This window comes from Rhamphochromis sp. 'chilingali' (assembly GCF_963969265.1).
Source record: "Rhamphochromis sp. 'chilingali' genome assembly, chromosome: 1".
NCBI classification, from domain to species: Eukaryota; Metazoa; Chordata; class Actinopteri; order Cichliformes; family Cichlidae; genus Rhamphochromis; species Rhamphochromis sp. 'chilingali'.
Genome location: NC_137929.1, coordinates 822,520 through 832,500, shown reverse-complemented (window position 1 = coordinate 832,500; position 9,981 = coordinate 822,520). Strand labels below are relative to the sequence as shown.

The 9,981-nt window shown below is 42.8% G+C and overlaps 1 protein-coding gene across 1 annotated transcript in view; it reads left to right on the top strand.

The window, feature by feature from the left end:
• Positions 1–9,981, top strand: part of LOC308397880 (uncharacterized protein) — a 350,136-nt gene that overhangs the window by 118,603 nt on the left and 221,552 nt on the right. The gene's annotated exons all lie outside the window — the stretch shown is intronic.

Genomic DNA, 9,981 nt, shown 5'->3' with positions numbered 1-9,981 from the left:
ACATCAATACAACCATTATAGCCCAGATTTTAATAATATGTATTCATTAAGTGCATAGTAATTACATAAATTGCAAAAACGGTCAATAAACTACAAAAAAATTGAAAATCGTTTTTGCTTTTTTAACATATATTTGTAGTTAGAGAAATTTAAGAGGCTTATCCCTCAAAACTGTAAATACAAAAAAGTTGCACAAAATAGTTTCCCACCACAGGAAATTTATTTTGAGTGTCTTCATAGTTTTATTTTTGAAATACACCAATTTTTATACACTGCAGGAAAAACGAAAATAAATATTATACTGCAAATTTGCAAAAAAGCAGCATATGCATCAAAATAAACTATTTCCAGCAGTGCAATATGAGTCCTAAGCATCCCAGAAACGACACAGAAAGTCATAAAGTCAAAGATAACTTTTAAAAAGACCAGTATATGCACTGAGGCCCTGATCATAAAAAAGACTACATTTCCGCGAAAATGACGTCACTTCCGGTTTCGGCCAGGTAATGGCGGAAATGCAAAAGTTCGCGCTGACGTCTATTCCAACATAGGAAGTGTTATGAACAGCTGATTGGATCGGCACAGCGTGTTTCTGGAATATTATGTTTTTGTTCCTGCAAGCGCTTTTTATGCAGTTTTTGCAAAGCTTTATGTGGAAGGAAACCGTGACCTAGGACAAGCTGATGGCATCAGATGTAAGTACAACTCCTCCGGTTTCATATGCAAAAAAAATTATTGCGCTAGCTCACGTGGTTGCAGAGCTACCGGGATTTAAAAATAGTTACGCAAAACAGAGCGTGCCCGCTCCGATCGGCTGTAAAGGGTTAAGGGGTGCCCGAAATCCCCAGGGGACCACCCTGGCTTTAAGCCTGATTATGCGTCCACAATCAGGAGTCACCGCCACGTGCTGAGAAACTGCGCCCTTAGGGGCCACGCCCCCATCCTAAGAAAGTTTACTCAAGGTATTATAAGCATCAAAGTGAGGCCTCCACCCTCAACTATTAATTACCTGACGCCCGAAACCGCGTTTCTGCTGATCAATAAAACCAAATACCCTACACTACCGGTTGATTGGCTGGCACCCAATCAACTCAACATTACTTTAAACCCTTTAAACCGTATTGACTTAAACACATAACCTCTTAACTCAAAAGTTCACTCCCAAAATAAACACCAATACATTTACTCAGTCCAATATTCCCCAAAGTTTTAACACTAATTATCCCAAAAAATCACTATGGACAAACACCAGAAGCCCATACTGAGTGAATATTATTTTTAGCTTTACTTCCAATTTTAGCGCCTTTGGATAAACAGGTGGCACTACTCACCTTTTTACTTCGCCTGGCGTCACTCAGATAAGCTGCTGGCCTTCGTCGCTTTGTCACCTCCAAGAAGCAGCCGCAAGCTCCTCTCCTCCCCAACTGCGTTTTCGGCACCAAAAATTGTTAAGGTTCGTTCGATTTGGGTAAGAGAAGAAAAGCAAGGCTGAGTCCAGGTATGGTGTCAAAAATAGTGATCTTTATTACACACTTTGCGCAGAAGTGTGGGAAGACAACTTGCAACAACAATCTCCGCCGGGCGGAGGCTCTTCATCCTATTATATTACCATGATGACGTCACACAGTTAGACTTTACTGAAAATGATAACAAGTTCCCCACAATTCCAAAAGTTCCCCTTATATAGACATCAGATGATATTTTAGAGAAAAACAAGTGTGTGATATGATGTGCATTTTGTGAGATTGTGTGTCCTTATAGAGAGGATGTCCTAAGACGACCTCCCTGTGTTAATAAGTGTGTTTGTGAACGTGCGTGTGTTACATGACTCTCCGTGCATGTTGGTGTAGGCCTAACTACGTGCAAAACTGAATGTAGAAGGCCAAGGTCCAACAGGACCCACCTAATCGAGTGGAGTGAACACACTGATGTAGTGCAACAGCTTAAGCAGATAAAAAGAATGATACAGAGACTGATTAAAGTGATGAGAGTATGTGTACATTAATATTTTACTCAGATTAACATAGATCTAATTAAAAGGTTATTCTGTCAACAGATTCGACAATGCTGAATGATTGATCAATACTAGTTCTGATTATAAACTGTCACCCTAAGCATACAAAACAAAATATCTTTTGTCCACAAGCTCCATGTTTGTCTTTCTGTTTGAATCATGATGTGTTTGTGCCATCAGAGTCTGTCATGAGTACTCAGGGTTTCACAGCAGCTCTTCTGGATGCTGACGAGGACTCCAACCTCATGTTTCACCTCTCTGAGCTTCTGATGTCTGTGAACACTCGTGTTTCTTCTCTGGGCTCATCTGGACAAAAACACCTTTCTGTGTTTGGCTGCAGCCTCATTCTGACTGACAGGAAGTGTGTTATCCATGAGCTGCACTTCTGTGAGGAAGTTTCCTGCTGTGTTTCCTGTCTGTGGACAAACACGAGTGTTCCAGCTGAGGACTTGGTTCCTTCCACCTGTCCATACAGGACATCACGCTGTCTGCAGCTCTGTAAATGCAGCTCCAGGTCCTTCCACGTGCTGCTCTGTATTTGTGCAGTTTGTAGTGTGTCCTGGGAAACGTAGCACACATGGTGTTCTTCTGCTGTTTCCTCCTTTCACTGAGTGTGAAACACTGACGCTGTGCTGTTGTTCACAGAGGGGAGCTGATTCTAGCTGCAGCTGGACTCTGTCATCTAACTGAATGTGTTGGTGCTGATCACGGGGCTCTGAGGGGGGAGCAGCAGGAGGACTCTGGATGCTGACGTCAGTGTATCTGTGGAAGCTCCCACAGCGTGTCTGTCATTCAATATTGTGCTGTATATTGTATCTATGCAAAGATGAACAGACTGTGTGTTCACTGGTCTCTGTGCTGCAGCTCTGATGTCATCATCACTCCCTCCTCCACCCTCAGCAGTCCCAGCATGCTGCTGTGGTGCACCCCACCCTCACTCTACACCTGAGCCACAGACCACACCCTCCACCTCAATATACACCACAGTTTTCTCTGCTGTGGAAATGAGATCAGGAGGAAATCATCATTATTATTATTTAATAAACGCTCACATTAATGTGGGCTTATTTGTTTCATATTAGAAACATTAGTTGAGTGTTTTTAGTATAAAATGGTCAAAGTCCCTCTTTTTGCTCCTCCCCTCACCTGTGGATGGACGCTGCTGTTACCGTGGTGACAGCTTGGATGTGTTTCAGTCCTGCCTGGTTATCACTGCAGGAATCTTTCACATTTATTACAGGTAATAACTCTGATTTTTCTGTGTATTATGAACCAAATGTATCCTGATACACACAGAGATGGATGAGCAGAGGTTTTTTTTGCAGTTTATGTAGTTACTATGGACTTAATGCATACATATTATTAAAATTAGGGCTATAACAGTTGTATTGATGTATAGCAACTTGAAATGCTCCCACAAATGGCTCCACAGCATGTAAAAATATAACAAAAGCTCTGGCGGACTTGGTTCTGTGGTCAGTCTTAAAGGGTGAAGTTAAACTCTGTAATCTTCACTGTGTCACAGAGTTCAGTGAGTCCCGTTATTCACAGTATCAATCAGATCATCAGAGAACAGCTGATCAGCAATCAGTGGTGCCAACAGCGCCTCCTGTGGTGAGAGGATGCAATAATGCAATGTAGCATTTTTCCACTCAACACTTGCAGTCATGGAAACTGTCTGTTGGATCTGTGTGACGTTGCTTTCTTGGTTAGAGTTCCTCACAAATGTCCAGATGATTCTTCTAATGAGGCGTCGACCATGTTTGCAGCTCTTTGGAAGAAAACGTCGCCCTTTGCCATCCTTACTTTTCTTTGACTTCTTCAAATGCAGCTGAACTCCAGCTGGTATTTTCTTGGACTTTGCAGCTGTTTCTGGTCATCAGTTCATTCCTGCAAACCTCTGAAGCTGAACAACAATGATGCTGCATTGCTGGCTGATCCCAAAAGGTTGATTCTGTTCATCTGGACGTTTTCAGAAACGTTTGCTCACTGATCAGGTGACTTCTTCAGTCTCAGCTGACTGCAGCTTTACAAGCTTACAAACAGCACATTTGCACAATGACTGAAAGCAGCAGCACCTGATATATATGATACTAATATAATACATATACATATATAATCCATACTAATGATGAAGGAACTGAGCTCACAGTCCATTGTTCATTCAGTGAACTACTCAGTTTATTTTGGGCCTCAGAAATGCTCACTCTGTTTGTACATCACTGTCAGCAATAGACTCATTCTGCTGTGTGGACAGGAACACATGTGACATCACTTCCTGTTTGTTTGTGACTGAAGAAGTTTACAAGGAATCATTTAGAAGAGTTTCAAACATCAACTGATTGAATCCATGAATCTGAAAACGTGTTTGTGAGTGAACGAGACAGACATGTACAGACTGAACTATCTGTTCAACAGTCAGAGTGTTTCTGTAACAGGAGACACTCTTTACACTCCACTCAGCACAGGGACACTGAGGCACCAGGAGACCAGAACCTAAACCCAGGATAAAGAGTTTGAGTGAATGTGGTGTTGAAGGTGTGGAGGTGGATCAGAGTGTCAGAGGAGACTCTGTAGAGTGCCAGCAGGACAGTCCACATACACTGCTGCTCTGTTAGAGACAGAGGAGGAGGAGGAGGAGGAGGAGGAGGAGGAGGTGGGTGTTAGTATCTTATTGTGCCAGACAGAACAAGGACCATCATCAGAGCAGATCAGACTCCAGGACTGATCATTTCCTCCAAACACACAGTCATCACTGCCTCCTTTCCTTCTGATGCTTCTGTAACTCACTGATATATAAACGTCTCCTCTCCACTCGACCTCCCAGTAACAGCGACCAGTCAGACCATTTCTACACAGCAGCTGTTCATAAACATCAAATCTGTCTGGATGATCAGGATATGACTGAACCTCCTCCACACGTGTCACCTTCCTGTTGTTGTCAGACAGTTGGAGCTTTGTGTTCACTGTGTTTGTGTCGATTGTGAGTTGACAGGAATCTGATGGAGAGAACAAACACAATCCAGCTGCAGTTATTGATCCATCATCTGTTCATTGATTGACACTTTGATGATGACTCCTGACATGATGAAGATGGTTGAATGTGTGCTGCTTTGTTTTCATGAATCCCATTAAAAACACACTTACACTTCCTCAGACCTGGTCTCAACCATCGGACTCCAGCAGGCTCCACCCTGAAAGGAGGAGGGGGGTCAGAGCAGCACAGTCAGCATGCACACATGGACATTACATGGCTCTCACACACACACTGTTACACACTGAGCTCAAAGCTCGGCTCCACTGTTTTATTCAAAGAAATCTACATTTATTTATCAGCACATTTAAAAACAGCTTGAGCCAAAGTGCTGCACAGAGTAGAGAGAAAATAGGAAACATACACAGTAATGACTATAAAGACTGGTCAGGATTGAAAGCTACAGAGTACAAATGTGTTTCCAACCGGCTTTTAAAAATGTCCAGTGTTGGTGACGACCTGATGTGAAGGGCGACTGTTCCAGAGTTTGGCTGCAGCCATCGATAAAGCTCACCTCTGTTTTTACGTCTAGTTCTGGTCAGAAGCTTCTTATCTGCAGACCTGAGGGCTCCACTTGGATTCTTTTGTTAAAGAGAGATAAGATGGAGCCAATCCATTCACAGATTTAAAGACAACCAGATCTGGAAGTGGATTCTACCACGTACTGGTAACCAGTGGAAGAAGCTGGTGATGGGTCGTCTAGCACAGACCCACCGCTGGAACCAGACAATTGATGAGGGAGAGAACTGTGACAGCGCCGTTCCTTCACTTGACCTCAGTCGCTCTCGTCTGCTCCCTCGTAACACTGCTCTTTATTGAGCTTACATGAATATGCACAAGTTCATTATGACGTCTTACACAGGTATGAACAAAGAGTACCAGTCTGTGCATAGTGTGTGTGTGCGTGTGTGTGTGTGTGCGTTTGTGTCTGTGTGTGTGTCTGTGTGTGTGTGTGTGTGTCTGTGTGTGTGTGTGTGTCTGTGTGTCTGTGTGTGTGTGTGTGTGTGTGTGTGTGTGTGTGTGTGTGTGTGTGTGTGTGTGTGTGTGTGTGTGTTCCAGATGTGACCCTGTGACCCCAAAGCTGGTGCTAAGAGTCCAGCGGTCCCCCTAACAAAGGGCTCTTATACTTAACCAGACACAGAGTAGGTGTCCTCCTACACCAGGGGTCTCAAACTCGTGGCCCGTGGGCCAATTGCGGCCCGCAGGACGATAGTTTTTGGCCCCACCTTAATATGAAAATGTAATGTTAGTTTGATAATGTATGACACTTTACAGTGTTGTGGGCGGAGCTGAATTAACCCACCAATCAGGGTGGGATATGGATCTCAGGGGACACCAGCCGGGCTTGATGCAAGCAGGGAAACATTTCTCAGTGAGTCAAAGTTCCAGCAGCGTTGCCCTGGAGTGTTTCTTTCTTTCCTGTGCCTGGCTGGCTTCCTCCTTTCTATTGGGCAAACGCCGACATTCGCCCCAGCGCGCTGCGTTCACAACACTTCAAAAAAAGTTGTTTTTTTAAGTTGCTGCCCAGCGGGACATTATACGTATATAGATTTATACACACGTCAGTGGGATTTAAAGTTATTTTTCCACAGAGAGAGATCTCATATTAACTCTCACAGTGATGCGTAGGCGGCGGGATAAAAGAAAAGTCATGAACTCAATGCAGCCCAATTTAGTCTGCAGTCACATAGCGACACCTGTTCATCGGCAACAACAGTCCCCGGTAACCCGGACTAATTATAGGGTCGCACCGTAATTTGTGGCTCGATGTTTTTATTTGCATCACTCCATTTGCATTGCAGCAAACATGAACATTACATATATTTCAATATAATGTAAAAGCAGTCAAAACAACTAACATCAGAAACAGCTGATGTTATTTGTTATATGTCACGGTGTCATTTCCGCTTCTTTCTCCTGTAACAACAGCCCGGCGCCGTGAGCAGTCGCCTTTTTTGCGCTCGCTATCCCTGCACTTTCTACCATCTGCAAACGCCACGGTGTTCGTGTCGTCATGAAAGACATGAACATCGAGCGTAAAAACAAAGGAGACTGCTACCGGCTTTTTATCTGCCGATCGCCGTGCTACGGTTGCAAGAAAAAGAAGCAGAGATGACGTTCTCTACGCGTTGAGACTCACAGTAATTCCAATGCATGGCCAGACCACCGCTCAGCAGATATTTACAAGCTGTGTGATGCCATTGAGAATGTTGGTTTGCCATGGAAGAGGTTTGTTGGAATAACAACAGATGGAGCGCCATCAATGACAGGGAGGAAACATGGACTGGTGGCACAAAACAAACTGGAAGAGGAAGGCGTGGAGGAGGCCATTGCTCTGCACTGCATCATCCATCAGCAGGTCCTTTGCAGCAAATGCCTGAAGTTTGACAATGTGATGTCTATTGTTGTGAAATGCATCAACCAAATCAGATCCAGGGGCTTAAAGCACCGAAGGTTCTGAGCTTTTTTAGAGGAAATGGAGTCAGAATATGGGGATGTGCTCGACTTCACTGAGGTACGTTGGCTCAGCAGGGGAAATGTATTAAAGAGACTTTTTGAGTTGAGAGCAGAAGTGAAGCCTTCATGGAGAAGGATGGAGTTAGTGTTCCTGTGCTAACTGATCCCAAATGGCTCATGGACTCAGCTTTTCTTGTTGATATGACACATGAGCTTAATGTACTGAACAAGACGTTACAAGGCCAGGGGCAACTTGTCAGTGCTGCCTATGACAACGTGAGAGCATTCTCCACAAAACTGGCGCTCTGGAAAGCTCAGCTCTCTCAGACAAACCTTTGCCATTTCCCAGCATGCAAGGCACTCGTGGATGCAGGCACACCATTCAGTGCTGACGAGTATGTTGATGTCATTTTGAGGCTACAGGAAGAATTTGATCACAGATTTGCTGACTTCAAGACACACAGAGCCACCTTTCACATTTTTGCGGACCCCTTCTCCTTTGATGTGCAAGATGCCCCTTCTGTGCTTCAAATGGAGCTCATTGAGCTGCAGTGCAACTCTGAACTCAAAGCAAAGTTCAGGGAGGTGAGTGGAAAAGCAGACAAGCTTGGACAATTTTTGAGAGACTTGAGCCCTAGTTTCCCTCGGCTTTCCCGAATGTTCAAGCGGACCATGTACCTTTTTGGTAGCACATACTTGTGCCAAAAGCTCTTCTCCACTTTGAACTTCAATAAGTCCAAGTACAGGTCCAGACTTACGGATGATCATCTTCAAGACATACTGAGGGTCGCAACTGCTTCCTCCCTCAGGCCAAATCTGGCTCGGCTATGCGAGAGGAAACGCTGCCAGGTCTCTAGCAGCAAGGAGTAGGCAAGAGAAGCCATGTTCAGAAGAACAGTTCATTTTCTACAGTGTTCCATTCATGTTCAGAAGAAGGTTATAGAACTGTTAATACAGACATTTCAATCTAAATACAGCAGATATAGAAGACTGAAAAAAACACATAAGTTCACTGACTAAAAATATCTTATTATTATTTTATTTATGTATTACAGATTGATTTATTTTCTTATTCATTCTTAATTTGTTAATTTATTTTTCATATTTTCTGTTAAAAAATAAAAATAAAGAGATTTGAGAAGATTGGAATTTTTTTAACCATGCCTTTCTTGTGGAAAACCTAATGCAGCCCAGCCTCACCCAGACTCTGCCTGCAGCGGCCCCCAGCTAAATTGAGTTTGAGACCTCTGTCCTACACCATAAATCAGTAAGAGAGGGTACGACCTCTCTCATGGCCCCAAGTGGTGTGTACATGCCAGAGCACTCTGGAAGGCATACAGAGTCTTTACAGACTACTAAGGATCAAACCTCTATCATCATGCAATCGATTATACAACTCTAAGCATATATGAGTAAATATTTCTAAGCATAAATGACAGTCAACAATATAAACCTTACAGCTGGTTGTAATAACAGAATTCATTTGTTTCTCAAATGAGAAAGAGCTATCGAGAAACACTCCTAAATCTTTAGTTCTGAACTTTTCCAGTGGGGCAAGGTCAACATTATCTGCTAATGCAAAATTGGCTACTCTTATTAACTAATGCTAATTTGACGTGAATTAGCATTATGCACTAATGCTAACACTTACTTTTTTAACAATGTGAGTAGCTAATGCTAACACTATTTCCCTTAACTTTATAACAATGGGAACGGCTAATGCTAACACTCTTTTTCCTAGCATTACAACATCTGAGCTGCTAATGCTAAGTAGGTCGCCATTAGCACCTACGTCTAATTTAAGGCAAATACGCATTAGAACCTAATGCTCATATCGTTTTCCTTTGCTTTATAGCAATGTGAGCAGCTACTGCTAAATAGCATTAGCTAATAACAGCAGTCTAATTTAATGCAAGTTAGCATCATTTGAGTTATAACGATGTGAGGATTTAATGCTAAGTATGCTGCCATTAGTGGCTAATTCTAATTAGGGGTGAATAATTATTACCAGCTAATGCTAATATCGTTTTCTCTTCCCTTTTAACAATGTGAGCAGCTAGTGCTAGGTAGGCTGAAGCTAGCAGCTAATGCTAAAGCTAAAGATAATTTGATGTGAATTAGCATTACATTAGTGAGGAGTTAATGCTAAGTAGACTGCCATTAGTAGGTAATGCTAATTCTAGGTGAATAGGAATTGGCAGCTAATGCTAATACTATATTTTCTTGCTTTAACCCTTTAAAACTGGTCAGAGTGGGCACACTCCGTTTTGCGCAACTATTTTTAAATCCCGGTAGCACTGTAACCACGTGAGCTAGCGCAATAATTTTTTTTGCATATGAAACCTGAGGAGTTGTACTTACATCTTATGCCATCAGCTTGTCCTAGGTTACAGTTTCCTTCCACATATGCTTAGGACTCATATTGCACTGCTGGAAATAGTTTATTTTGATGCATATGCTGTTATTTTGCAAATTT